Below are 22,514 nucleotides of genomic sequence, written 5' to 3' on the forward strand. Positions count from 1 at the left end.
GTTAAATGCTTTAATCCATAGTCCTATTTAATCTATTGTGAAACAAAATCTAAACGACATAATAAAAAGTCAATCGCACCACGGATTCCCAGACAGTCTCCCTCACTGGTACTAGCGAGGCCTTAAGCTGTGTAACTTCTGCGATCTGACGAGAGCAGGGACATTCAGCTTAGAATGGCCATTGACATTAAAGGCTTTAATCCATAGTCCTTTTTAATCGATTGTGAAACAAAATCTAAACGACATAATAAAAATTCAACCGCACCACGGATTCCCAGACAGTCTCCCACACTGGTACTAGCGAGGCCTTAAGCTGTGTAACTTCTGCGTTCTGACCAGAGAAGGCACATTCAGCTTAGAATGGCCATTGACGTTAAATGCTTTAATCCATAGTCCTATTTAATCTATTGTGAAACAAAATCTAAACGACATAATAAAAAGTCAATCGCACCACGGATTCCCAGACAGTCTCCCTCACTGGTACTAGCGAGGCCTTAAGCTGTGTAACTTCTGCGATCTGACGAGAGCAGGGACATTCAGCTTAGAATGGCCATTGACATTAAAGGCTTTAATCCATAGTCCTTTTTAATCGATTGTGAAACAAAATCTAAACGACATAATAAAAATTCAACCGCACCACGGATTCCCAGACAGTCTCCCACACTGGTACTAGCGAGGCCTTAAGCTGTGTAACTTCTGCGTTCTGACCAGAGAAGGCACATTCAGCTTAGAATGGCCATTGACGTTAAATGCTTTAATCCATAGTCCTATTTAATCTATTGTGAAACAAAATCTAAACGACATAATAAAAAGTCAACCGCACCACGGATTCCCAGACAGTCTCCCTCACTGGTACTAGCGAGGCCTTAAGCTGTGTAACTTCTGCGATCTGACGAGAGCAGGTACATTCAGCTTAGAATGGCCATTGACATTAAATGCTTTAATCCATAGTACTTTTTAATCGATTGTGAAACAAAATCTAAACTACATAATAAAAAGGCAACCGCACCACGGATTCCCAGACAGTCTCCCACACTGGTACTAGCGAGGCCTTAAGCTGTGTAACTTCTGCGATCTGACGAGAGCAGGCACATTCAGCTTAGAATGGCCATTGACATTAAATGCTTTAATCCATAGTCCTTTTTAATCGATTGTGAAACAAAATCTAAACGACATAATAAAAAGTCAACCGCACCACGGATTCCCAGACAGTCTCCCACACTGGTACTAGCGAGGCCTTAAGCTGTGTAACTTCTGCAATCTGACGAGAGCAGGGACATTCAGCTTAGAAAGGACATTGACATTAAATGCTTTAATCCATAGTCCTTTTTAATCGATTGTGAAACAAAATCTAAACGACATAATAAAAATTCAACCGCACCACGGGTTCCCAGACAGTCTCCCACACTGGTACTAGCGAGGCCTTAAGCTGTGTAACTTCTGCGATCTGACGAGTGCAGGCACATTCAGCTTAGAATGGCCATTCACATTAAATGCTTTAATCCATAGTCCTATTTAATCTATTGTGAAACAAAATCTAAACGACATAATAAAAAGTCAACCGCACCACGTATTCCCAGACAGTCTCCCACACTGGTACTAGCGAGGCGTTAAACTGTTTAACTTCTGCGATCTAACGAGAGCAGGCACATTCAGCTTAGAATGGCCATTAACATTAAATTCTTTAATCCATAGTCCTTTTTAATCGATTGTGAAACAAAATCTAAACGACATAATAAAAAGTCAACCGCACCACGGATTCCCAGACAGTCTCCCACACTGGTACTAGCGAGGCCTTAAGCTGTGTAACTTCTGCGATCTGACTAGAGCAGGCACATTCAGCTTAGAATGGCCATTGACATTAAAAGCATTAATCCATAGTCCTATTTAATCTATTGTGAAACAAAATCTAAACAACATAATAAAAAGTCAACCGCACCACGGATTCCCAGACAGTCTCCCACACTGGTACTAGGGAGGCCTTAAGCTGTGTAACTTCTGCGATCTGACGAGAGCAGGGACACTCAGCTTAGAATGGCCATTGACATTAAAGGCTTTAATCCATAGTCCTTTTTAATCGATTGTGAAACAAAATCTAAACGACATAATAAAAATTCAACCGCACCACGGATTCCCAGACAGTCTCCCACACTGGTACTAGCGAGGACTTAAGCTGTGTAACTTCTGCGTTCTGACCAGAGCAGGCACATTCAGCTCAGAATGGCCATTGACGTTAAATACTTTAATCCATAGTCCTATTTAATCTATTGTGAAACAAAATCTAAACGACATAATAAAAAGTCAACCGCACCACGGATTCCCAGACAGTCTCCCACACTGGTACTAGCGAGGCCTTAAGCTGTGTAACTTCTGCGATCTGACGAGAGCAGGCACATTCAGCTTAGAATGGCCATTGACATTAAATGCTTTAATCCATAGTACTTTTTAATCGATTGTGAAACAAAATCTAAACGACATAACAAAAAGTCAACTGCACCACGGATTCCCAGACAGTCTCCCACACTGGTACTAGCGAGGCTTTAAGCTGTGTAACTTCTGCGATCTGACGAGAGCAGGCACATTCAGCTTAGAATGGCCATTGACATCAAAAAATGCTTTAATCCATAGTCCTTTTTAATCGATTGTGAAACAAAATCTAAACGACATAATAAAAAGTCAACCGCACCACGGATTCCCAGACAGTCTCCCACACTGGTACTAGCGAGGCCTTAAGCTGTGTGACTTCTGCGATCTGACGAGAGCAGGCACATTCAGCTTAGAATGGCCATTGACATTAAATGCTTTAATCCATAGTCCTTTTTAATCGATTGTGAAACAAAATCTAAACGACATAATAAAAAGGCAACCGCACCACGGATTCCCAGACAGTCTCCCACACTGATACTAGCAAGGCCTTAAGCTGTGCAACTTCTGCGATCTGACGAGAGCAGGCACATTCAGCTTAGAATGGCCATTGACATTAAATGCTTTAATCCATAGTCCTTTTTAATCGATTGTGAAACAAAATATAAACGACATAATAAGAAGTCAACCGCACCACGGATTCACAGACAGTCTCCCACACTGGTACTAGCGAGGCCTTAAGCTGTGTAACTTCTGCGATCTGACGAGAGCAGGCACACTCAGCTTAGAATGGCCATTGACATTAAAAACCTTAATCCATAGTCCTATTTAATCTATTGTGAAACAAAATCTAAACGACATAATAAATAGTCAACCGCACCACGGATTCCCAGACAGTCTCCCACACTGGTACGAGCGAGGCCTTAAGCTGTGTAACTTCAGCGATCCGACGAGAGCAGGCACATTCAGCTTAGAATGGCCATTTACATTAAATGCTTTAATCCATAGTCCTTTTTAATCGATTGTGAAACAAAATCTAAACGACATAATAAAAAGTCAACCGCACCACGGATTCCCAGACAGTCTCCCACACAGGTACGAGCGAGGCCTTAAGCTGTGTAACTTCTGCGATCTGACGAGAGCAGGGACATTCAGCTTAGAATGGCCATTGACATTAAATGCTTTAATCCATAGTCCTTTTTAATCGATTGTGAAACAAAATCTAAACGACATAATAAAAAGTCAACCGCACCACGGATTCCCAGACAGTCTCCCACACTGGTACTAGCGAGGCGTTAAGCTGTGTAACTTCTGCGATCTAACGAGAGCAGGCACATTCAGCTTAGAATGGCCATTGACGTTTAATGCTTTAATCCATAGTCCTTTTTAATCGATTGTGAAACAAAATCTAAACGACATAATAAAAAGTAAACCGCACCACGGATTCCCAGACAGTCTCCCACACTGGTACTAGCGAGGCCTTAAGCTGTGTAACTTCTGCGATCTGACGAGAGCAGGCACATTCAGCTTAGAAAGGCCATTGACATTAAAAGCCTTAATCCATAGTCCTTTTTAATCGATTGTGAAACAAAATCTAAACGACATAATAAAAAGTCAACCGCACCACGGATTCCCAGACAGTCTCCCACACTGGTACTAGCGAGGCCTTAAGCTGTGTAACTTCTGCGATCTGACGAGAGCAGGGACATTCAGCTTAGAATGGCCATTGACATTAAATGCTTTAATCCATAGTCCTTTTTAATCGATTGTGAAACAAAATCTAAACGACATAATAAAAATTCAACCGCACCACGGATTCCCAGACAGTCTCCCACACTGGTACTAGCGAGGCCTTAAGCTGTGTAACTTCTGCGATCTGACGAGAGCAGGCACATTCAGTTTAGAATGGCCATTGACATTAAATGCTTTAATCCATAGTCCTTTTTAATCGATTGTGAAACAAAATCTAAACGACATAATAAAAATTCAACCGCACCACGGATTCCCAGACAGTCTCCCACACTGGTACTAGCGAGGCCTTAAGCTGTGTAACTTCTGCGATCTGACGAGAGCAGGCACATTCAGCTTAGAATGGCCATTGACATTAAAAGCCTTAATCCATAGTCCTATTTAATCTATTGGGAAATAAAATCTAAACGACATAATAAAAAGGCAACCGCACCACGGATTCCCAGACAGTCTCCCACACTGGTACTAGCGAGGCCTTAAGCTGTGTAACTTCTGCGATCTGACGAGAGCAGGCACATTCAGCTTAGAATGGCCATTGACATTAAATGCTTTAATCCATAGTCCTTTTTAATCGATTGTGAAACAAAATCTAAACGACATAATAAAAATTCAACCGCACCACGGATTCCCAGACAGTCTCCCACACTGGTACTAGCGAGGCCTTAAGCTGTGTAACTTCTGCGATCTGACGAGAGCAGGCACATTCAGTTTAGAATGGCCATTGACATTAAATGCTTTAATCCATAGTCCTTTTTAATCGATTGTGAAACAAAATCTAAACAACATAATAAAAATTCAACCGCACCACGGATTCCCAGAGAGTCTCCCACACTGGTACTAGCGAGGCCTTAAGCTGTGTAACTTCTGCGATCTGACGAGAGCAGGGACATTCAGATTAGAATGGCCATTGACATTACATGCTTTAATCCATAGTCCTTTTTAATCGATTGTGAAACAAAATCTAAACGACATAATAAAAATTCAACCGCACCACGGATTCCCAGACAGTCTCCCACACTGGTACTAGCGAGGCCTTAAGCTGTGTAACTTCTGCGTTCTGACAAGAGCAGGCACATTCAGCTTAGAATGGCCATTGACGTTAAATGCTTTAATCCATAGTCCAATTTAATCTATTGTGAAACAAAATCTAAACGACATAATAAAAAGTCAACCGCACCACGGATTCCCAGACAGTCTCCCACACTGGTACTAGCGAGGCCTTAAGCTGTGTAACTTCTGCGATCTGACGAGAGCAGGCACATTCAGCTTATAATGGCCATTGACATTAAATGCTTTAATCCATAGTCCTTTTTAATCGATTGTGAAACAAAATCTAAACGACATAATAAAAAGTCAACCGCACCACGGATTCCCAGACAGTCTCCCACACTGGTACTAGCGAGGCCTTAAGCTGTGTAACTTCTGCGATCTGACGAGAGCAGGCACATTCAGCTTAGAATGGCCATTGACATTAAATGCTTTAATCCATAGTCCTTTTTAATCGATTGTGAAACAAAATCTAAACGACATAATAAGAAGCCAACCGCACCACGGATTCCCAGACAGTCTCCCACACTGGTACTAGCGAGGCATTAAGCTGTGTAACTTCTGCGATCTGACGAGAGTAGGCACATTCAGCTTAGAATGGCCATTGACATTAAAAGCCTTAATCCATAGTCCTATTTAATCTATTGTGAAATAAAATCTAAACAACATAATAAAAAGTCAACCGCACCACGGATTCCCAGACAGTCCCCCACACTGGTACTAGCGAGGCCTTAAGCTGTGTAACTTCTGCGATCTGACGAGAGCAGGCACATTCAGCTTAAAATGGCCATTGACACTAAATGCTTTAATCCATAGTCCTTTTTAATCGATTGTGAAACAAAATCTAAACGACATAATAAAAAGTCAACCGCACCACGGATTCCCAGACAGTCTCCCACACTGGTACTAGCGAGGCCTTAAGCTGTGTAACTTCTGCGAGCTGACGAGAGCAGGGACATTCAGCTTAGAATGGCCATTGACATTAAATGCTTTAATCCATAGTCCTTTTTAATCGATTGTGAAACAAAATCTAAACGACATAATAAAAATTCAACCGCACCACGGATTCCCAGACAGTCTCCCACACTGGTACCAGCGAGGCCTTAAGCTGTGTAACTTCTGCGTTCTGACGAGAGCAGGCACATTCAGCTTAGAATGGCCATTGACGTTAAATGCTTTAATCCATAGTCCTATTTAATCTATTGTGAAACAAAATCTAAACGACATAATAAAAAGTCAACCGCACCACGGATTCCCAGACAGTCTCCCACACTGGTACTAGCGAGGCCTTAAGCTGTGTAACTTCTGCGATCTGACGAGAGCAGGCACATTCAGCTTAGAATGGCCATTGACGTTAAATGCTTTAATCCATAGTCCTATTTAATCTATTGTGAAACAAAATCTAAACGACATAATAAAAAGTCAACCGCACCACGGATTCCCAGACAGTCTCCCACACTGGTACTAGCGAGGCGTTAAGCTGCGTAACTTCTGCGATCTAACGAGAACAGGCACATTCAGCTTAGAATGGCCATTGACATTAAAAGCCTTAATCCATAGTCCTATTTAATCTATTGTGAAACAAAATCTAAACGACATAATAAAAAGTCAACCGCACCACGGATTCCCAGACAGTCTCCCACACTGGTACTAGCGAGGCGTTAAGCTGTGTAACTTCTGCGATCTAACGAGAACAAGCACATTCAGCTTAGAATGGCCATTGACATTAAAAGCCTTAATCCATAGTCCTATTTAATCTATTGTGAAACAAAATCTAAACAACATAATAAAAAGCCAACCGGACCACGGATTCCCAGACAGACTCCCACACTGGTACTAGCGAGGCCTTAAGCTGTGTAACTTCTGCGATCTGACGAGAGCATGCACATTCAGCTTAGAATGGCCATTGACATTAGATGCTTTAATCCATAGTCCTATTTAATCTATTGTGAAACAAAATCTAAACGACATAATAAAAAGTCAACCGCACCACGGATTCCCAGACAGTCTCCCACACTGGTACTAGCGAGGCGTTAAGCTGTGTAACTTCTGCGATCTAACGAGAGCAGGCACATTCAGCTTAGAATGGCCATTGACATTAAATGCTTTAATCCATAGTCCTTTTTAATCGATTGTGAAACAAAATCTAAACGACATAATAAAAAGTCAACCGCACCACGGATTCCCATACAGTCTCCCACACTGGTACTAGCGAGGCCTTAAGCTGTGTAACTTCTGCGATCTGACGAGAGCAGGCACATTCAGCTTAGAATGGCCATTGACATTAAAATCCTTAATCCATAGTCCTATTTAATCTATTGTGAAACAAAATCTAAACGACATAATAAAAAGTCAACCGCACCACGGATTCCCAGACAGTCTCCCACACTGGTACTAGCGAGGCCTTAAGCTGTGTAACTTCTGCGTTCTGACGAGAGCAGGCACATTCAGCTTAGAATGGCCATTGACGTTAAATGCTTTAATCCATAGTCCTATTTAATCTATTGTGAAACAAAATCTAAACGACATAATAAAAAGTCAACCGCACCACGGATTCCCAGACAGTCTCCCACACTGGTACTAGCGAGGCCTTAAGCTGTGTAACTTCTGCGATCTGACGAGAGCAGGCACATTCAGCTTAGAATGGCCATTGACATTAAATTCTTTAATCCATAGTCCTTTTTAATCGATTGTGAAACAAAATCTAAACGACATAATAAAAAGTCAACCGCACCACGGATTCCCAGACAGTCTCCCACACTGGTACTAGCGAGGCCTTAAGCTGTGTAACTTCTGCGATCTGACGAGAGAAGGGACATTCAGCTTAGAATGGCCATTGACATTAAATGCTTTAATCCATAGTCCTTTTTAATTGATTGTGAAACAAAATCTAAAAGACATAATAAAAAGTCAACCGCACCACGTATTCCCAAACAGTCTCCCACACTGGTACTAGCGAGGCCTTAAGCTGCGTAACTTCTGCGATCTGACGAGAGCAGGGACATCCAGCTTAGAATGGCCATTGACATTAAATGCTTTAATCCATAGTCCTTTTTAATCGATTGTGAAACAAAATCTAAACGACATAATAAAAATTCAACCGCACCACGGATTCCCAGACAGACTCCCACACTGGTACTAGAGAGGCCTTAAGCTGTGTAACTTCTGCGATCTGACGAGAGCAGGCACATTCAGCTTAGAATGGCCATTGACATTAAATGATTTATTCCATAGTCCTTTTTAATCGATTGTGAAACAAAATCTAAACGACATAATAAAAAGGCAACCGCACCACGGATTCCCAGACAGTCTCCCACACTGGTACTAGCGAGGCCTTAAGCTGTGTAACTTCTGCAATCTGACGAGAGCAGGCACATTCAGCTTAGAATGGCCATTAACATTAAAAGCCTTAATTCATAGTCCTATTTAATCTATTGTGAAACAAAATCTAAACAACATAATAAAAAGCCAAGCGCTCCACGGATTCCCAGACAGTCTCCCACACTGGTACTAGCGAGGCCTTAAGCTGTGTAACTTCTGCGATCTGACGAGAGCAGGGACATTCAGCTTAGAATGGCCATTGACAGTAAATGCTTTAATCCATAGTCCTTTTTAATCGATTGTGAAACAAAATCTAAACGACATAATAAAAATTCAACCGCACCACGGATTCCCAGACAGTCTCCCACACTGGTACTAGCGAGGCCTTAAGCTGTGTAACTTCTGCGTTCTGACGAGAGCAGGCACATTCAGCTTAGAATGGCCATTGACGTTAAATGCTTTAATCCATAGTCCTATTTAATCTATTGTGAAACAAAATCTAAACGACATAATAAAAAGTCAACCGCACCACGGATTCCCAGACAGTCTCCCACACTGGTACTAGCGAGGCCTTAAGCTGTGTAACTTCTGCGATCTGACGAGAGCAGGCACATTCAGCTTAGAATGGTCATTGACATTAAATGCTTTAATCCATAGTCCTTTTTAATCGATTGTGAAACAAAATCTAAACGACATAATAAAAAGTCAACCGCACCACGGATTCCCAGACAGTCTCCCACACTGGTACTAGCGAGGCCTTAAGCTGTGTAACTTCTGCGATCTGACGAGAGCAGGCACATTCAGCTTAGAAATGCCATCGACATTAAATGCTTTAATCCATAGTCCTTTTTAATCGATTGTGAAACAAAATCTAAACGACATAATAAAAATTCAACCGCACCACGGATTCCCAGACAGTCTCCCACACTGGTACTAGCGAGGCCTTAAGCTGTGTAACTTCTGCGATCTGACGAGAGCAGGCACATTCAGTTTAGAATGGCCATTGACATTAAAAGCCTTAATCCATAGTCCTATTTAATCTATTGTGAAACAAAATCTAAACGACATAATAAAAAGTCAACCGCACCACGGATTCCCAGACAGTCTCCCACACTGGTACTAGCGAGGCCTTAAGCTGTGAAACTTCTGGGATCTGACGAGAGCAGGGACATTCAGCTTAGAATGGCCATTGACATTAAATGCTTTAATCCATAGTCCTATTTAATCGATTGTGAAACAAAATCTAAACGACATAATAAAAAGTCAACTGCACCACGGATTCCCAGACAGTCTCCCACACTGGTACTAGCGAGGCCTTAAGCTGTGTAACTTCTGCGATCTGACGAGAGCAGGCACATTCAGCTTAGAATGGCCATTGACATTAAAAGCCTTAATCCATAGTCCTATTTAATCGATTGTGAAACAAAATCTAAACAACATAATAAAAAGTCAACCGCACCACGGATTCCCAGACAGTCTCCCACACTGGTACTAGCGAGGCCTTAAGCTGTGTAACTTCTGCGATCTGACGAGAGCAGGGACATTCAGCTTAGAATGGCCATTGACGTTAAATGCTTTAATCCATAGTCCTTTTTAATCGATTGTGAAACAAAATCTAAACGACATAATAAAAATTCAACCGCACCACTGATTCCCAGACAGTCTCGCACACTGGTACTAGCGAGGCCTTAAGCTGTGTAACTTCTGCGATCTGACGAGAGCAGGCACATTCAGCTTAGAATGGCCATTGACGTTAAATGCCTTAATCCATAGTCCTATTTAATCTATTGTGAAACAAAATCTAAACGACATAATAAAAAGTCAACCGCACCACGGATTCCCAGACAGTCTCCCACACTGGTACTAGCGAGGCCTTAAGCTGTGTAACTTCTGCGATCTGACGAGAGCAGGGACATTCAGCTTAGAATGGCCATTGACATTAAATGCTTTAATCCATAGTCCTTTTAAATCGATTGTGAAACAAAATCTAAACGACATAATAAAAATTCAACCGCACCACGGATTCCCAGACAGTCTCCCACACTGGCACTAGCGAGGCCTTAAGCTGTGTAACTTCTGCGTTCTGACGAGAGCAGGCACATTCAGCTTAGAATGGCCATTGACGTTATATGCTTTAATCCATAGTCCTATTTAATCTATTGTGAAACAAAATCTAAACGACATAATAAAAAGTCAACCGCACCACGGATTCCCAGACAGTCTCCCACACTGGTACTAGCGAGGCCTTAAGCTGTGTAACTTCTGCGATCTGACGAGAGAAGGCACATTCAGCTTAGAATGGCCATTGACATTAAATGCTTTAATCCATAGTCCTTTTTAATCGATTGTGAAACAAAATCTAAACGACATAATAAAAATCCAACCGCACCACGGATTCCCAGACAGTCTCCCACACTGGTACTAGCGAGGCCTTAAGCTGTGTAACTTCTGCGATCTGACGAGAGCAGGGACATTCAGCTTAGAATGGCCATTGACGTTAACTGCTTTAATCCATAGTCCTATTTAATCTATTGTGAAACAAAATCTAAACGACATTATAAAAAGTCAACCGCACCACGGATTCCCAGACAGTCTCCCACACTGGTACTAGCGAGGCGTTAAGCTGTGTAACTTCTGCGATCTAACGAGAGCAGGCACATTCAGCTTAGAATGGCCATTGACATTAAATGCTTTAATCCATAGTCCTTTTTAATCGATTGTGAAACAAAATCTAAACGACATAATAAAAAGTCAACCGCACCACGGATTCCCAGACAGTCTCCCACACTGGTACTAGCGAGGCCTTAAGCTGTGTAACTTCTGCGATCTGACGAGAGCAGGCACATTCAGCTTAGAATGGCCATTGACATTAAAATCCTTAATCCATAGTCCTATTTAATCTATTGTGAAACAAAATCTAAACGACATAATAAAAAGTCAACCGCACCACGGATTCCCAGACAGTCTCCCACACTGGTACTAGCGAGGCCTTAAGCAGTGTAACTTCTGCGTTCTGACGAGAGCAGGCACATTCAGCTTAGAATGGCCATTGACGTTAAATGCTTTAATCCATAGTCCTATTTAATCTATTGTGAAACAAAATCTAAACGACATAATAAAAAGTCAACCGCACCACGGATTCCCAGACAGTCTCCCACACTGGTACTAGCGAGGCCTTAAGCTGTGTAACTTCTGCGATCTGACGAGAGCAGGCACATTCAGCTTAGAATGCCCATTGACATTAAAAGCCTTAATCCATAGTCCTATTTAATCTATTGTGAAACAAAATCTAAACAACATAATAAAAAGTCAACCGCACCACGGATTCCCAGACAGTCTCCCACACTGGTACTAGCGAGGCCTTAAGCTGTGTAACTTCTGCGATCTGACGAGAGCAGGGACATTCAGCTTAGAATGGCCATTGACATTAAATGTTTTAATCCATAGTCCTTTTAAATCGATTGTGAAACAAAATCTAAACGACATAATAAAAATTCAACCGCACCACGGATTCCCAGACAGTCTCCCACACTGGCACTAGCGAGGCCTTAAGCTGTGTAACTTCTGCGTTCTGACGAGAGCAGGCACATTCAGCTTAGAATGGCCATTGACGTTATATGCTTTAATCCATAGTCCTATTTAATCTATTGTGAAACAAAATCTAAACGACATAATAAAAAGTCAACCGCACCACGGATTCCCAGACAGTCTCCCACACTGGTACTAGCGAGGCCTTAAGCTGTGTAACTTCTGCGATCTGACGAGAGAAGGCACATTCAGCTTAGAATGGCCATTGACATTAAATGCTTTAATCCATAGTCCTTTTTAATCGATTGTGAAACAAAATCTAAACGACATAATAAAAATCCAACCGCACCACGGATTCCCAGACAGTCTCCCACACTGGTACTAGCGAGGCCTTAAGCTGTGTAACTTCTGCGATCTGACGAGAGCAGGGACATTCAGCTTAGAATGGCCATTGACGTTAACTGCTTTAATCCATAGTCCTATTTAATCTATTGTGAAACAAAATCTAAACGACATTATAAAAAGTCAACCGCACCACGGATTCCCAGACAGTCTCCCACACTGGTACTAGCGAGGCGTTAAGCTGTGTAACTTCTGCGATCTAACGAGAGCAGGCACATTCAGCTTAGAATGGCCATTGACATTAAATGCTTTAATCCATAGTCCTTTTTAATCGATTGTGAAACAAAATCTAAACGACATAATAAAAAGTCAACCGCACCACGGATTCCCAGACAGTCTCCCACACTGGTACTAGCGAGGCCTTAAGCTGTGTAACTTCTGCGATCTGACGAGAGCAGGCACATTCAGCTTAGAATGGCCATTGACATTAAAATCCTTAATCCATAGTCCTATTTAATCTATTGTGAAACAAAATCTAAACGACATAATAAAAAGTCAACCGCACCACGGATTCCCAGACAGTCTCCCACACTGGTACTAGCGAGGCCTTAAGCAGTGTAACTTCTGCGTTCTGACGAGAGCAGGCACATTCAGCTTAGAATGGCCATTGACGTTAAATGCTTTAATCCATAGTCCTATTTAATCTATTGTGAAACAAAATCTAAACGACATAATAAAAAGTCAACCGCACCACGGATTCCCAGACAGTCTCCCACACTGGTACTAGCGAGGCCTTAAGCTGTGTAACTTCTGCGATCTGACGAGAGCAGGCACATTCAGCTTAGAATGGCCATTGACATTAAATTCTTTAATCCATAGTCCTTTTTAATCGATTGTGAAACAAAATCTAAACGACATAATAAAAAGTCAACAGCACCACGTATTCCCAAACAGTCTCCCACACTGGTACTAGCGAGGCCTTAAGCTGCGTAACTTCTGCGATCTGACGAGAGCAGGGACATTCAGCTTAGAATGGCCATTGACATTAAATGCTTTAATCCATAGTCCTTTTTAATCGATTGTGAAACAAAATCTAAACGACATAATAAAAATTCAACCGCACCACGGATTCCCAGACAGTCTCCCACACTGGTACTAGAGAGGCCTTAAGCTGTGTAACTTCTGCGATCTGACGAGAGCAGGCACATTCAGCTTAGAATGGCCATTGACATTAAATGATTTATTCCATAGTCCTTTTTAATCGATTGTGAAACAAAATCTAAACGACATAATAAAAAGGCAACCGCACCACGGATTCCCAGACAGTCTCCCACACTGGTACTAGCGAGGCCTTAAGCTGTGTAACTTCTGCAATCTGACGAGAGCAGGCACATTCAGCTTAGAATGGCCATTAACATTAAAAGCCTTAATTCATAGTCCTATTTAATCTATTGTGAAACAAAATCTAAACAACATAATAAAAAGCCAAGCGCTCCACGGATTCCCAGACAGTCTCCCACACTGGTACTAGCGAGGCCTTAAGCTGTGTAACTTCTGCGTTCCGACGCGAGCAGGCACATTCAGCTTAGAATAGCCATTGACGTTAAATGCATTAATCCATAGTCCTATTTAATCTATTGTGAAACAAAATCTAAACGACATAATAAAAAGGCAACCGCACCACGGATTCCCAGACAGTCTCCCACACTGGTACTAGCGAGGCCTTAAGCTGTGTAACTTCTGCGATCTGACGAGAGCAGGCACATTCAGCTTAGAATGGCCATTGACATTAAATGCTTTAATCCATAGTCCTTTTTAATCGATTGTGAAACAAAATCGAAACGACATAATAAAAATTCAACCGCACCACGGATTCCAAGAAAGTCTCCCACACTGGTACTAGCGAGGCCTTAAGCTGTGTAACTTCTGCGATCTGACGAGAGCAGGCACATTCAGCTTAGAATGGCCATTGACATTAAATGATTTAATCCATAGTCCTTTTTAATCGATTGTGAAACAAAATCTAAACGACATAATAAAAAGTCAACCGCACCACGGATTCCCAGACAGTCTCCCACACTGGTACTAGCGAGGCCTTAAGCTGTGTAACTTCTGCAATCTGACGAGAGCAGGCACATTGAGCTTAGAATGGCCATTAACATTAAAAGTCTTAATTCATAGTCCCATTTAATCTATTGTGAAACAAAATCTAAACAACATAATAAAAAGCCAACCGCACCACGTATTCCCAGACAGTCTCCCACACTGGTACTAGCGAGGCCTTAAGCTGTGTAACTTCTGCGTTCTGACGAGAGCAGGCACATTCAGCTTAGAATAGCCATTGACGTTAAATGCTTTAATCCATAGTCCTATTTAATCTATTGTGAAACAAAATCTAAACAACATAATAAAAAGTCAACCGCACCACGGATTCCCAGACAGTCTCCCACACTGGTACTAGCGAGGCCTTAAGCTGTGTAACTTCTGCGATCTGACGAGAGAAGGGACATTCAGCTTAGAATGGCCATTGACATTAAATGCTTTAATCCATAGTCCTTTTTAATCGATTGTGAAACAAAATCTAAAAGACATAATAAAAAGTCAACCGCACCACGGATTCCCAAACAGTCTCCCACACTGGTACTAGCGAGGCCTTAAGATGTGTAACTTCTGCGATCTGACGAGAGCAGGGACATTCAGCTTAGAATGGCCATTGACATTAAATGCTTTAATCCATAGTCCTTTTTAATCGATTGTGAAACAAAATCTAAACGACATAATAAAAATTCAACCGCACCACGGATTCCCAGACAGTCTCCCACACTGGTACTAGAGAGGCCTTAAGCTGTGTAACTTCTGCGATCTGACGAGAGCAGGCACATTCAGCTTAGAATGGCCATTGACATTAAATGATTTAATCCATAGTCCTTTTTAATCGATTGTGAAACAAAATCTAAACGACATAATAAAAAGTCAACCGCACCACGGATTCCCAGACAGTCTCCCACACTGGTACTAGCGAGGCCTTAAGCTGTGTAACTTCTGCAATCTGACGAGAGCAGGCACATTCAGCTTAGAATGGCCATTAACATTAAAAACCTTAATTCATAGTCCTATTTAATCTATTGTGAAACAAAATCTAAACAACATAATAAAAAGCCAACCGCTCCACGGATTCCCAGACAGTCTCCCACACTGGTACTAGCGAGGCCTTAAGCTGTGTAACTTCTGCATTCTGACGAGAGCAGGCACATTCAGCTTAGAATAGCCATTGACGTTAAATGCATTAATCCATAGTCCTATTTAATCGATTGTGAAACAAAATCTAAACGACATAATAAAAAGTCAACCGCACCACGGATTCCCAGACAGTCTCCCACACTGGTACTAGCGAGGCCTTAAGCTGTGTAACTTCTGCGATCTGACGAGAGCAGGACCATTCAGCTTAGAATGGCCATTGACGTTAAATGCTTTAATCCATAGTCCTATTTAATCTATTGTGAAACAAAATCTAAACGACATAATAAAAAGTCAACCGCACCACGGATTCCCAGACAGTCTCCCACACTGGTACTAGCGAGGCCTTAAGCTGTATAACTTCTGCGATCTGACGAGAGCAGGTACATTCAGCTTAGAATGGCCATTGACGTTAAATGCTTTAATCCATAGTCCTATTTAATCGATTGTGAAACAAAATCTAAACGACATAATAAAAAGTCAACCGCACCACGGATTCCCAGACAGTCTACCACACTGGTACTAGCGAGGCGTTAAGCTGTGTAACTTCTGCGATCTAACGAGAACAGGCACATTCAGCTTAGAATGGCCATTGACATTAAAAGCCTTAATCCATAGTCCTATTTAATCTATTGTGAAACAAAATCTAAACGACATAATAAAAAGTCAACCGCACCACGGATTCCCAGACAGTCTCCCACACTGGTACTAGCGAGGCGTAAAGCTGTGTAACTTCTGCGATCTAACGAGAACAAGCACATTCAGCTTAGAATGGCCATTGACATTAAAAGCCTTAATCCATAGTCCTATTTAATCTATTGTGAAACAAAATCTAAACAACATAATAAAAAGCCAACCGGACCACGGATTCCCAGACAGTCTCCCACACTGGTACTAGCGAGGCCTTAAGCTGTGTAACTTCAGCGATCTGACGAGAGCATGCACATTCAGTTTAGAATGGCCATTGACATTAAATGCTTTAATCCATAGTCCTATTTAATCTATTGCGAAACAAAATCTAAACGACATAATAAAAAGTCAACCGCACCACGGATTCCCAGACAGTCTCCCACACTGGTACTAGCGAGGCGTTAAGCTGTGTAACTTCTGCGATCTAACGAGAACAGGCACATTCAGCTTAGAATGGCCATTGACATTAAAAGCCTTAATCCATAGTCCTATTTAATCTATTGTGAAACAAAATCTAAACAACATAATAAAAAGTCAACCGCACCACGGATTCCCAGACAGTCTCCCACACTACTACTAGCGAGGCCATAAGCTGTGTAACTTCTGCGATCTGACGAGAGCAGGCACATTCAGTTTAGAATGGCCATTGACATCAAATGCTTTAATCCATAGTCCTTTTTAATCGATTGTGAAACAAAATCTAAACAACATAATAAAAACTCAACCGCACCACGGATTCCCAGAGAGTCTCCCACACTGGTACTAGCGAGGCCTTAAGCTGTGTAACTTCTGCGTTCTGACGAGAGCATGCACATTCAGCTTAGAATGGCCATTGACGTTAAATGCTTTAATCCATAGTCCAATTTAATCGATTGTGAAACAAAATCTAAACGACATACTAAAAAGTCAACCGCACCACGGATTCCCAGACAGTCTCCCACACTGGTACTAGCGAGGCCTTAAGCTGTGTAACTTCTGCGATCTGACGAGAGCAAGCACATTCAGCTTAGAATGGCCATTGACATTAAATGCATTAATCCATAGTCCTTTTTAATCGATTGTGAAACAAAATCTAAACGACATAATAAAAATTCAACCGCACCACGGATTCCCAGACAGTCTCCCACACTGGTACTAGCGAGGCCTTAAGCTGTGTAACTTATGCGTTCTGACGAGAGCAGGCACATTCAGCTTAGAATGGCCATTGACGTTAAATGTTTTAATCCATAGTCCTATTTAATCTATTGTGAAACAAAATCTAAACGACATAATAAAAAGTCAACGCACCACGTATTCCCAGACAGTCTTCCACACTGGTACTAGCGAGGCCTTAAGCTGTGTAACTTCTGCGATTTGACAAGAGCAGGCACATTCAGCTTAGAATGGCCATTGACATTAAATGCTTTAATCCATAGTCCTTTTTAATCGATTGTGAAACAAAATCTAAACGACATAATAAAAAGTAAACCGCACCACGGATTCCCAGACAGTCTCCCACACTGGTACTAGCGAGGCCTTAAGCTGTGTAACTTCTGCGATCTGACGAGAGCAGGCACATCCAGCTTAGAATGGCCATTGACGTTAAATGCTTTAATCCATAGTCCTATTTAATCTATTGTGAAACAAAATCTAAACGACATAATAAAAAGTCAACCGCACCACGGATTCCCAGACAGTCTCCCACACTAGTACTAGCGAGGCGTTAAGCTGTGTAACTTCTACGATTTAACGAGAGCAGGCACATTCAGCTTAGAATGGCCATTGACATTAAATGCTTTAATCCATAGTCCTTTTTAATCGATTGTGAAACAAAATCTAAACGACATAATAAAAAGTCAACCGCACCACGGATTCCCAGACAGTCTCCCACACTGGTACTAGCGAGGCCTTAAGCTGTGTAACTTCTGCGATCTGACGAGAGCAGGGACATTCAGCTTAGAATGGCCATTGACATTAAATGCTTTAATCCATAGTCCTTTTTAATCGATTGTGAAACAAAATCTAAACGACATAATAAAAATTCAACCGCACCACGGATTCCCAGACAGTCTCCCACACTGGTACTAGCGAGGCCTTAAGCTGTGTAACTTCTGCGATCTGACGAGAGCAGGCACATTCAGTTTAGAATGGCCATTGACATTAAATGCTTTAATCCATAGTCCTTTTTAATCGATTGTGAAACAAAATCTAAACGACATAATAAAAATTCAACCGCACCACGGATTCCCAGACAGTCTCCCACACTGGTACTAGCGAGGCCTTAAGCTGTGTAACTTCTGCGATCTGACGAGAGCAGGCACATTCAGCTTAGAATGGCCATTGACATTAAAAGCCTTAATCCATAGTCCTATTTAATCTATTGGGAAATAAAATCTAAACGACATAATAAAAAGTCAACTGCACCACGGATTCCCAGACAGTCTTCCACACTGGTACTAGCGAGGCCTTAAGCTGTGTAACTTCTGCGATTTGACAAGAGCAGGCACATTCAGCTTAGAATGGCCATTGACATTAAATGCTTTAATCCATAGTCCTTTTTAATCGATTGTGAAACAAAATCTAAACGACATAATAAAAAGTAAACCGCACCACGGATTCCCAGACAGTCTCCCACACTGGTACTAGCGAGGCCTTAAGCTGTGTAACTTCTGCGATCTGACGAGAGCAGGCACATCCAGCTTAGAATGGCCATTGACGTTAAATGCTTTAATCCATAGTCCTATTTAATCTATTGTGAAACAAAATCTAAACGACATAATAAAAAGTCAACCGCACCACGGATTCCCAGACAGTCTCCCACACTAGTACTAGCGAGGCGTTAAGCTGTGTAACTTCTACGATTTAACGAGAGCAGGCACATTCAGCTTAGAATGGCCATTGACATTAAATGCTTTAATCCATAGTCCTTTTTAATCGATTGTGAAACAAAATCTAAACGACATAATAAAAAGTCAACCGCACCACGGATTCCCAGACAGTCTCCCACACTGGTACTAGCGAGGCCTTAAGCTGTGTAACTTCTGCGATCTGACGAGAGCAGGGACATTCAGCTTAGAATGGCCATTGACATTAAATGCTTTAATCCATAGTCCTTTTTAATCGATTGTGAAACAAAATCTAAACGACATAATAAAAATTCAACCGCACCACGGATTCCCAGACAGTCTCCCACACTGGTACTAGCGAGGCCTTAAGCTGTGTAACTTCTGCGATCTGACGAGAGCAGGCACATTCAGCTTAGAATGGCCATTGACATTAAATGCTTTAATCCATAGTCCTTTTTAATCGATTGTGAAACAAAATCTAAACGACATAATAAGAAGCCAACCGCACCACGGATTCCCAGACAGTCTCCCACACTGGTACTAGCGAGGCCTTAAGCTGTGTAACTTCTGCGATCTGACGAGAGTAGGCACATTCAGCTTAGAATGGCCATTGACATTAAAAGCCTTAATCCATAGTCCTATTTAATCTATTGTGAAATAAAATCTAAACAACATAATAAAAAGTCAACCGCACTACGGATTCCCAGACAGTCCCCCACACTGGTACTAGCGAGGCCTTAAGCTGTGTAACTTCTGCGATCTGACGAGAGCAGGCACATTCAGCTTAAAATGGCCATTGACACTAAATGCTTTAATCTATAGTCCTTTTTAATCGATTGTGAAACAAAATCTAAACGACATAATAAAAAGTCAACCGCACCACGGATTCCCAGACAGTCTCCCACACTGGTACTAGCGAGGCCTTAAGCTGTGTAACTTCTGCGATCTGACGAGAGCAGGGACATTCAGCTTAGAATGGCCATTGACATTAAATGCTTTAATCCATAGTCCTTTTTAATCGATTGTGAAACAAAATCTAAACGACATAATAAAAATTCAACCGCACCACGGATTCCCAGACAGTCTCCCACACTGGTACCAGCGAGGCCTTAAGCTGTGTAACTTCTGCGTTCTGACGAGAGCAGGCACATTCAGCTTAGAATGGCCATTGACGTTAAATGCTTTAATCCATAGTCCTATTTAATCTATTGTGAAACAAAATCTAAACGACATAATAAAAAGTCAACCGCACCACGGATTCCCAGACAGTCTCCCACACTGGTACTAGCGAGGCGTTAAGCTGCGTAACTTCTGCGATCTAACGAGAACAGGCACATTCAGCTTAGAATGGCCATTGACATTAAAAGCCTTAATCCATAGTCCTATTTAATCTATTGTGAAACAAAATCTAAACGACATAATAAAAAGTCAACCGCACCACGGATTCCCAGACAGTCTCCCACACTGGTACTAGCGAGGCGTTAAGCTGTGTAACTTCTGCGATCTAACGAGAACAAGCACATTCAGCTTAGAATGGCCATTGACATTAAAAGCCTTAATCCATAGTCCTATTTAATCTATTGTGAAACAAAATCTAAACAACATAATAAAAAGCCAACCGGACCACGGATTCCCAGACAGACTCCCACACTGGTACTAGCGAGGCCTTAAGCTGTGTAACTTCTGCGATCTGACGAGAGCATGCACATTCAGTTTAGAATGGCCATTGACGTTAAATGCTTTAATCCATAGTCCTATTTAATCTATTGCGAAACAAAATCTAAACGACATAATAAAAAGTCAACCGCACCACGGATTCCCAGACAGTCTCCCACACTGGTACTAGCGAGGCGTTAAGCTGTGTAACTTCTGCGATCTAACGAGAACAGGCACATTCAGCTTAGAATGGCCATTGACATTAAAAGCCTTAATCCATAGTCCTATTTAATCTATTGTGAAACAAAATCTAAACAACATAATAAGAAGTCAACCGCACCACGGATTCCCAGACAGTCTCCCACACTAGTACTCGCGAGGCCATAAGCTGTGTAACTTCTGCGATCTGACGAGAGCAGGCACATTCAGTTTAGAATGGCCATTGACATTAAATGCTTTAATCCATAGTCCTTTTTAATCGATTGTGAAACAAAATCTAAACAACATAATAAAAAGTCAACCGCACCACGGATTCCCAGAGAGTCTCCCACACTGGTACTAGCGAGGCCTTAAGCTGTGTAACTTCTGCGTTCTGACGAGAGCAGGCACATTCAGCTTAGAATGGCCATTGACGTTAAATGCTTTAATCCATAGTCCAATTTAATCTATTGTGAAACAAAATCTAAACGACATAATAAAAAGTCAACCGCACCACGGATTCCCAGACAGTCTCCCACACTGGTACTAGCGAGGCCTTAAGCTGTGTAACTTCTGCGATCTGACGAGAGCAGGCACATTCAGCTTAGAATGGCCATTGACATTAAATGCTTTAATCCATAGTCCTTTTTAATCGATTGTGAAACAAAATCTAAACGACATACTAAAAAGTCAACCGCACCACGGATTCCCAGACAGTCTCCCACACTGGTACTAGCGAGGCTTTAAGCTGTGTAACTTCTGCGATCTGACGAGAGCAGGCACATTCAGCTTAGAATGGCCATTGACATTAAATGCTTTAATCCATAGTCCTTTTTAATCGATTGTGAAACAAAATCTAAACGACTTAATAAAAAGTCAACCGCACCATGGATTCCCAGACAGTCTCCCACACTGGTACTAGCGAGGCCTTAAGCTGTGTAACTTCTGCGATCTGACGAGAGCAGGCACATTCAGCTTAGAATGGCCATTGACATTAAATGCTTTAATCCATAGTCCTTTTTAATCGATTGTGAAACAAAATCTAAACGACATAATAAAAAGTCAACCGCACCACGGATTCCCAGACAGTCTCCCACACTGGTACTAGCGAGGCCTTAAGCTGTGCAACTTCTGCGATCTGACGAGAGCAGGGACATTCAGCTTAGACTGGCCATTGACATTAATTGCTTTAATCCATAGTCCTTTTTAATTGATTGTGAAACAAAATCTAAACGACATAATAAAAATTCAACCGCACCACGGATTCCCAGACAGTCTCCCACACTGGTACTAGCGAGGCCTTAAGCTGTGTAACTTCTGCGATCTGACGAGAGCAGGCACATCCAGCTTAGAATGGCCATTGACGTTAAATGCTTTAATCCATAGTCCTATTTAATCTATTGTGAAACAAAATCTAAACGACATAATAAAAAGTCAACCGCACCACGGATTCCCAGACAGTCTCCCACTCTAGTACTAGCGAGGCGTTAAGCTGTGTAACTTCTACGATTTAACGAGAGCAGGCACATTCAGCTTAGAATAGCCATTGGCATTAAA

General features: G+C 41.9%; 104 pseudogenes; all 104 read right to left on the reverse strand.

Moving 5' to 3' along the window:
- Nucleotides 1-67: 67 nt before the first annotated feature.
- Nucleotides 68-186, reverse strand: LOC142730777 (5S ribosomal RNA; annotated as a pseudogene).
- A 253-nt stretch (nt 187-439) lies between these two features.
- LOC142730778 (5S ribosomal RNA) lies at nt 440-558 on the reverse strand (annotated as a pseudogene).
- A 253-nt stretch (nt 559-811) lies between these two features.
- On the reverse strand, nt 812-930 carry LOC142730674 (5S ribosomal RNA; annotated as a pseudogene).
- Nucleotides 931-997: 67 nt separating this feature from the next.
- On the reverse strand, nt 998-1,116 carry LOC142730706 (5S ribosomal RNA; annotated as a pseudogene).
- Nucleotides 1,117-1,369: 253 nt separating this feature from the next.
- LOC142731002 (5S ribosomal RNA) lies at nt 1,370-1,488 on the reverse strand (annotated as a pseudogene).
- A 67-nt stretch (nt 1,489-1,555) lies between these two features.
- LOC142730795 (5S ribosomal RNA) lies at nt 1,556-1,674 on the reverse strand (annotated as a pseudogene).
- Nucleotides 1,675-1,741: 67 nt separating this feature from the next.
- Nucleotides 1,742-1,860, reverse strand: LOC142730790 (5S ribosomal RNA; annotated as a pseudogene).
- A 67-nt stretch (nt 1,861-1,927) lies between these two features.
- On the reverse strand, nt 1,928-2,046 carry LOC142730903 (5S ribosomal RNA; annotated as a pseudogene).
- Nucleotides 2,047-2,113: 67 nt separating this feature from the next.
- Nucleotides 2,114-2,232, reverse strand: LOC142730998 (5S ribosomal RNA; annotated as a pseudogene).
- Nucleotides 2,233-2,299: 67 nt separating this feature from the next.
- On the reverse strand, nt 2,300-2,418 carry LOC142730894 (5S ribosomal RNA; annotated as a pseudogene).
- A 67-nt stretch (nt 2,419-2,485) lies between these two features.
- On the reverse strand, nt 2,486-2,604 carry LOC142730801 (5S ribosomal RNA; annotated as a pseudogene).
- Nucleotides 2,605-2,674: 70 nt separating this feature from the next.
- On the reverse strand, nt 2,675-2,793 carry LOC142730704 (5S ribosomal RNA; annotated as a pseudogene).
- A 253-nt stretch (nt 2,794-3,046) lies between these two features.
- Nucleotides 3,047-3,165, reverse strand: LOC142730828 (5S ribosomal RNA; annotated as a pseudogene).
- Nucleotides 3,166-3,418: 253 nt separating this feature from the next.
- LOC142730805 (5S ribosomal RNA) lies at nt 3,419-3,537 on the reverse strand (annotated as a pseudogene).
- A 67-nt stretch (nt 3,538-3,604) lies between these two features.
- LOC142730898 (5S ribosomal RNA) lies at nt 3,605-3,723 on the reverse strand (annotated as a pseudogene).
- Nucleotides 3,724-3,790: 67 nt separating this feature from the next.
- LOC142730843 (5S ribosomal RNA) lies at nt 3,791-3,909 on the reverse strand (annotated as a pseudogene).
- A 67-nt stretch (nt 3,910-3,976) lies between these two features.
- On the reverse strand, nt 3,977-4,095 carry LOC142730655 (5S ribosomal RNA; annotated as a pseudogene).
- Nucleotides 4,096-4,162: 67 nt separating this feature from the next.
- Nucleotides 4,163-4,281, reverse strand: LOC142730880 (5S ribosomal RNA; annotated as a pseudogene).
- A 67-nt stretch (nt 4,282-4,348) lies between these two features.
- On the reverse strand, nt 4,349-4,467 carry LOC142730746 (5S ribosomal RNA; annotated as a pseudogene).
- A 67-nt stretch (nt 4,468-4,534) lies between these two features.
- LOC142730708 (5S ribosomal RNA) lies at nt 4,535-4,653 on the reverse strand (annotated as a pseudogene).
- Nucleotides 4,654-4,720: 67 nt separating this feature from the next.
- LOC142730881 (5S ribosomal RNA) lies at nt 4,721-4,839 on the reverse strand (annotated as a pseudogene).
- A 67-nt stretch (nt 4,840-4,906) lies between these two features.
- Nucleotides 4,907-5,025, reverse strand: LOC142730935 (5S ribosomal RNA; annotated as a pseudogene).
- A 67-nt stretch (nt 5,026-5,092) lies between these two features.
- On the reverse strand, nt 5,093-5,211 carry LOC142730854 (5S ribosomal RNA; annotated as a pseudogene).
- Nucleotides 5,212-5,278: 67 nt separating this feature from the next.
- Nucleotides 5,279-5,397, reverse strand: LOC142730824 (5S ribosomal RNA; annotated as a pseudogene).
- Nucleotides 5,398-5,464: 67 nt separating this feature from the next.
- On the reverse strand, nt 5,465-5,583 carry LOC142731010 (5S ribosomal RNA; annotated as a pseudogene).
- Nucleotides 5,584-5,836: 253 nt separating this feature from the next.
- LOC142730737 (5S ribosomal RNA) lies at nt 5,837-5,955 on the reverse strand (annotated as a pseudogene).
- A 67-nt stretch (nt 5,956-6,022) lies between these two features.
- Nucleotides 6,023-6,141, reverse strand: LOC142730800 (5S ribosomal RNA; annotated as a pseudogene).
- Nucleotides 6,142-6,208: 67 nt separating this feature from the next.
- LOC142730812 (5S ribosomal RNA) lies at nt 6,209-6,327 on the reverse strand (annotated as a pseudogene).
- Nucleotides 6,328-6,394: 67 nt separating this feature from the next.
- On the reverse strand, nt 6,395-6,513 carry LOC142731011 (5S ribosomal RNA; annotated as a pseudogene).
- A 67-nt stretch (nt 6,514-6,580) lies between these two features.
- On the reverse strand, nt 6,581-6,699 carry LOC142730910 (5S ribosomal RNA; annotated as a pseudogene).
- A 67-nt stretch (nt 6,700-6,766) lies between these two features.
- On the reverse strand, nt 6,767-6,885 carry LOC142730994 (5S ribosomal RNA; annotated as a pseudogene).
- A 253-nt stretch (nt 6,886-7,138) lies between these two features.
- On the reverse strand, nt 7,139-7,257 carry LOC142730899 (5S ribosomal RNA; annotated as a pseudogene).
- Nucleotides 7,258-7,324: 67 nt separating this feature from the next.
- LOC142730638 (5S ribosomal RNA) lies at nt 7,325-7,443 on the reverse strand (annotated as a pseudogene).
- Nucleotides 7,444-7,510: 67 nt separating this feature from the next.
- LOC142730637 (5S ribosomal RNA) lies at nt 7,511-7,629 on the reverse strand (annotated as a pseudogene).
- A 67-nt stretch (nt 7,630-7,696) lies between these two features.
- On the reverse strand, nt 7,697-7,815 carry LOC142730906 (5S ribosomal RNA; annotated as a pseudogene).
- Nucleotides 7,816-7,882: 67 nt separating this feature from the next.
- Nucleotides 7,883-8,001, reverse strand: LOC142730924 (5S ribosomal RNA; annotated as a pseudogene).
- A 67-nt stretch (nt 8,002-8,068) lies between these two features.
- LOC142730808 (5S ribosomal RNA) lies at nt 8,069-8,187 on the reverse strand (annotated as a pseudogene).
- A 67-nt stretch (nt 8,188-8,254) lies between these two features.
- LOC142730946 (5S ribosomal RNA) lies at nt 8,255-8,373 on the reverse strand (annotated as a pseudogene).
- Nucleotides 8,374-8,440: 67 nt separating this feature from the next.
- Nucleotides 8,441-8,559, reverse strand: LOC142730918 (5S ribosomal RNA; annotated as a pseudogene).
- Nucleotides 8,560-8,626: 67 nt separating this feature from the next.
- LOC142730960 (5S ribosomal RNA) lies at nt 8,627-8,745 on the reverse strand (annotated as a pseudogene).
- A 67-nt stretch (nt 8,746-8,812) lies between these two features.
- On the reverse strand, nt 8,813-8,931 carry LOC142730702 (5S ribosomal RNA; annotated as a pseudogene).
- Nucleotides 8,932-8,998: 67 nt separating this feature from the next.
- LOC142730739 (5S ribosomal RNA) lies at nt 8,999-9,117 on the reverse strand (annotated as a pseudogene).
- A 67-nt stretch (nt 9,118-9,184) lies between these two features.
- LOC142730871 (5S ribosomal RNA) lies at nt 9,185-9,303 on the reverse strand (annotated as a pseudogene).
- Nucleotides 9,304-9,370: 67 nt separating this feature from the next.
- Nucleotides 9,371-9,489, reverse strand: LOC142730883 (5S ribosomal RNA; annotated as a pseudogene).
- A 67-nt stretch (nt 9,490-9,556) lies between these two features.
- Nucleotides 9,557-9,675, reverse strand: LOC142730983 (5S ribosomal RNA; annotated as a pseudogene).
- Nucleotides 9,676-9,742: 67 nt separating this feature from the next.
- LOC142730634 (5S ribosomal RNA) lies at nt 9,743-9,861 on the reverse strand (annotated as a pseudogene).
- Nucleotides 9,862-9,928: 67 nt separating this feature from the next.
- Nucleotides 9,929-10,047, reverse strand: LOC142730656 (5S ribosomal RNA; annotated as a pseudogene).
- Nucleotides 10,048-10,300: 253 nt separating this feature from the next.
- Nucleotides 10,301-10,419, reverse strand: LOC142730657 (5S ribosomal RNA; annotated as a pseudogene).
- A 67-nt stretch (nt 10,420-10,486) lies between these two features.
- Nucleotides 10,487-10,605, reverse strand: LOC142730874 (5S ribosomal RNA; annotated as a pseudogene).
- Nucleotides 10,606-10,672: 67 nt separating this feature from the next.
- On the reverse strand, nt 10,673-10,791 carry LOC142730862 (5S ribosomal RNA; annotated as a pseudogene).
- Nucleotides 10,792-10,858: 67 nt separating this feature from the next.
- On the reverse strand, nt 10,859-10,977 carry LOC142730835 (5S ribosomal RNA; annotated as a pseudogene).
- Nucleotides 10,978-11,044: 67 nt separating this feature from the next.
- On the reverse strand, nt 11,045-11,163 carry LOC142730900 (5S ribosomal RNA; annotated as a pseudogene).
- A 67-nt stretch (nt 11,164-11,230) lies between these two features.
- LOC142731012 (5S ribosomal RNA) lies at nt 11,231-11,349 on the reverse strand (annotated as a pseudogene).
- Nucleotides 11,350-11,416: 67 nt separating this feature from the next.
- LOC142730680 (5S ribosomal RNA) lies at nt 11,417-11,535 on the reverse strand (annotated as a pseudogene).
- A 67-nt stretch (nt 11,536-11,602) lies between these two features.
- Nucleotides 11,603-11,721, reverse strand: LOC142730775 (5S ribosomal RNA; annotated as a pseudogene).
- A 67-nt stretch (nt 11,722-11,788) lies between these two features.
- LOC142730658 (5S ribosomal RNA) lies at nt 11,789-11,907 on the reverse strand (annotated as a pseudogene).
- A 67-nt stretch (nt 11,908-11,974) lies between these two features.
- Nucleotides 11,975-12,093, reverse strand: LOC142730877 (5S ribosomal RNA; annotated as a pseudogene).
- A 67-nt stretch (nt 12,094-12,160) lies between these two features.
- On the reverse strand, nt 12,161-12,279 carry LOC142730865 (5S ribosomal RNA; annotated as a pseudogene).
- A 67-nt stretch (nt 12,280-12,346) lies between these two features.
- On the reverse strand, nt 12,347-12,465 carry LOC142730836 (5S ribosomal RNA; annotated as a pseudogene).
- A 67-nt stretch (nt 12,466-12,532) lies between these two features.
- Nucleotides 12,533-12,651, reverse strand: LOC142730901 (5S ribosomal RNA; annotated as a pseudogene).
- Nucleotides 12,652-12,718: 67 nt separating this feature from the next.
- On the reverse strand, nt 12,719-12,837 carry LOC142731013 (5S ribosomal RNA; annotated as a pseudogene).
- A 67-nt stretch (nt 12,838-12,904) lies between these two features.
- LOC142730681 (5S ribosomal RNA) lies at nt 12,905-13,023 on the reverse strand (annotated as a pseudogene).
- Nucleotides 13,024-13,090: 67 nt separating this feature from the next.
- On the reverse strand, nt 13,091-13,209 carry LOC142731014 (5S ribosomal RNA; annotated as a pseudogene).
- Nucleotides 13,210-13,276: 67 nt separating this feature from the next.
- Nucleotides 13,277-13,395, reverse strand: LOC142730753 (5S ribosomal RNA; annotated as a pseudogene).
- Nucleotides 13,396-13,462: 67 nt separating this feature from the next.
- LOC142730839 (5S ribosomal RNA) lies at nt 13,463-13,581 on the reverse strand (annotated as a pseudogene).
- A 67-nt stretch (nt 13,582-13,648) lies between these two features.
- Nucleotides 13,649-13,767, reverse strand: LOC142730921 (5S ribosomal RNA; annotated as a pseudogene).
- Nucleotides 13,768-14,020: 253 nt separating this feature from the next.
- On the reverse strand, nt 14,021-14,139 carry LOC142730711 (5S ribosomal RNA; annotated as a pseudogene).
- A 67-nt stretch (nt 14,140-14,206) lies between these two features.
- Nucleotides 14,207-14,325, reverse strand: LOC142730832 (5S ribosomal RNA; annotated as a pseudogene).
- Nucleotides 14,326-14,392: 67 nt separating this feature from the next.
- Nucleotides 14,393-14,511, reverse strand: LOC142730954 (5S ribosomal RNA; annotated as a pseudogene).
- Nucleotides 14,512-14,578: 67 nt separating this feature from the next.
- On the reverse strand, nt 14,579-14,697 carry LOC142730646 (5S ribosomal RNA; annotated as a pseudogene).
- Nucleotides 14,698-14,764: 67 nt separating this feature from the next.
- On the reverse strand, nt 14,765-14,883 carry LOC142730925 (5S ribosomal RNA; annotated as a pseudogene).
- A 67-nt stretch (nt 14,884-14,950) lies between these two features.
- On the reverse strand, nt 14,951-15,069 carry LOC142730834 (5S ribosomal RNA; annotated as a pseudogene).
- Nucleotides 15,070-15,136: 67 nt separating this feature from the next.
- Nucleotides 15,137-15,255, reverse strand: LOC142730840 (5S ribosomal RNA; annotated as a pseudogene).
- Nucleotides 15,256-15,322: 67 nt separating this feature from the next.
- On the reverse strand, nt 15,323-15,441 carry LOC142730816 (5S ribosomal RNA; annotated as a pseudogene).
- A 67-nt stretch (nt 15,442-15,508) lies between these two features.
- LOC142730937 (5S ribosomal RNA) lies at nt 15,509-15,627 on the reverse strand (annotated as a pseudogene).
- A 67-nt stretch (nt 15,628-15,694) lies between these two features.
- Nucleotides 15,695-15,813, reverse strand: LOC142730730 (5S ribosomal RNA; annotated as a pseudogene).
- Nucleotides 15,814-15,880: 67 nt separating this feature from the next.
- LOC142730876 (5S ribosomal RNA) lies at nt 15,881-15,999 on the reverse strand (annotated as a pseudogene).
- Nucleotides 16,000-16,252: 253 nt separating this feature from the next.
- On the reverse strand, nt 16,253-16,371 carry LOC142730985 (5S ribosomal RNA; annotated as a pseudogene).
- A 253-nt stretch (nt 16,372-16,624) lies between these two features.
- LOC142730951 (5S ribosomal RNA) lies at nt 16,625-16,743 on the reverse strand (annotated as a pseudogene).
- A 67-nt stretch (nt 16,744-16,810) lies between these two features.
- Nucleotides 16,811-16,929, reverse strand: LOC142730957 (5S ribosomal RNA; annotated as a pseudogene).
- A 67-nt stretch (nt 16,930-16,996) lies between these two features.
- LOC142730887 (5S ribosomal RNA) lies at nt 16,997-17,115 on the reverse strand (annotated as a pseudogene).
- A 67-nt stretch (nt 17,116-17,182) lies between these two features.
- On the reverse strand, nt 17,183-17,301 carry LOC142730693 (5S ribosomal RNA; annotated as a pseudogene).
- Nucleotides 17,302-17,368: 67 nt separating this feature from the next.
- On the reverse strand, nt 17,369-17,487 carry LOC142730888 (5S ribosomal RNA; annotated as a pseudogene).
- Nucleotides 17,488-17,739: 252 nt separating this feature from the next.
- LOC142730725 (5S ribosomal RNA) lies at nt 17,740-17,858 on the reverse strand (annotated as a pseudogene).
- Nucleotides 17,859-18,111: 253 nt separating this feature from the next.
- Nucleotides 18,112-18,230, reverse strand: LOC142730659 (5S ribosomal RNA; annotated as a pseudogene).
- Nucleotides 18,231-18,297: 67 nt separating this feature from the next.
- Nucleotides 18,298-18,416, reverse strand: LOC142730884 (5S ribosomal RNA; annotated as a pseudogene).
- A 67-nt stretch (nt 18,417-18,483) lies between these two features.
- Nucleotides 18,484-18,602, reverse strand: LOC142730752 (5S ribosomal RNA; annotated as a pseudogene).
- A 253-nt stretch (nt 18,603-18,855) lies between these two features.
- Nucleotides 18,856-18,974, reverse strand: LOC142730726 (5S ribosomal RNA; annotated as a pseudogene).
- A 253-nt stretch (nt 18,975-19,227) lies between these two features.
- LOC142730660 (5S ribosomal RNA) lies at nt 19,228-19,346 on the reverse strand (annotated as a pseudogene).
- A 67-nt stretch (nt 19,347-19,413) lies between these two features.
- Nucleotides 19,414-19,532, reverse strand: LOC142730755 (5S ribosomal RNA; annotated as a pseudogene).
- A 67-nt stretch (nt 19,533-19,599) lies between these two features.
- Nucleotides 19,600-19,718, reverse strand: LOC142730858 (5S ribosomal RNA; annotated as a pseudogene).
- Nucleotides 19,719-19,785: 67 nt separating this feature from the next.
- On the reverse strand, nt 19,786-19,904 carry LOC142730926 (5S ribosomal RNA; annotated as a pseudogene).
- A 67-nt stretch (nt 19,905-19,971) lies between these two features.
- LOC142730662 (5S ribosomal RNA) lies at nt 19,972-20,090 on the reverse strand (annotated as a pseudogene).
- Nucleotides 20,091-20,157: 67 nt separating this feature from the next.
- LOC142730813 (5S ribosomal RNA) lies at nt 20,158-20,276 on the reverse strand (annotated as a pseudogene).
- Nucleotides 20,277-20,343: 67 nt separating this feature from the next.
- LOC142730911 (5S ribosomal RNA) lies at nt 20,344-20,462 on the reverse strand (annotated as a pseudogene).
- A 67-nt stretch (nt 20,463-20,529) lies between these two features.
- Nucleotides 20,530-20,648, reverse strand: LOC142730995 (5S ribosomal RNA; annotated as a pseudogene).
- Nucleotides 20,649-20,901: 253 nt separating this feature from the next.
- LOC142730952 (5S ribosomal RNA) lies at nt 20,902-21,020 on the reverse strand (annotated as a pseudogene).
- Nucleotides 21,021-21,087: 67 nt separating this feature from the next.
- Nucleotides 21,088-21,206, reverse strand: LOC142730948 (5S ribosomal RNA; annotated as a pseudogene).
- A 67-nt stretch (nt 21,207-21,273) lies between these two features.
- LOC142730685 (5S ribosomal RNA) lies at nt 21,274-21,392 on the reverse strand (annotated as a pseudogene).
- Nucleotides 21,393-21,459: 67 nt separating this feature from the next.
- On the reverse strand, nt 21,460-21,578 carry LOC142731015 (5S ribosomal RNA; annotated as a pseudogene).
- A 67-nt stretch (nt 21,579-21,645) lies between these two features.
- On the reverse strand, nt 21,646-21,764 carry LOC142730789 (5S ribosomal RNA; annotated as a pseudogene).
- A 67-nt stretch (nt 21,765-21,831) lies between these two features.
- Nucleotides 21,832-21,950, reverse strand: LOC142730771 (5S ribosomal RNA; annotated as a pseudogene).
- A 67-nt stretch (nt 21,951-22,017) lies between these two features.
- On the reverse strand, nt 22,018-22,136 carry LOC142730965 (5S ribosomal RNA; annotated as a pseudogene).
- Nucleotides 22,137-22,203: 67 nt separating this feature from the next.
- Nucleotides 22,204-22,322, reverse strand: LOC142730759 (5S ribosomal RNA; annotated as a pseudogene).
- Nucleotides 22,323-22,514: the final 192 nt, after the last annotated feature.

This window comes from Rhinoderma darwinii, unplaced genomic scaffold, assembly GCF_050947455.1.
Source record: "Rhinoderma darwinii isolate aRhiDar2 unplaced genomic scaffold, aRhiDar2.hap1 Scaffold_787, whole genome shotgun sequence".
In the NCBI taxonomy this organism is placed as follows: domain Eukaryota; kingdom Metazoa; phylum Chordata; class Amphibia; order Anura; family Rhinodermatidae; genus Rhinoderma; species Rhinoderma darwinii.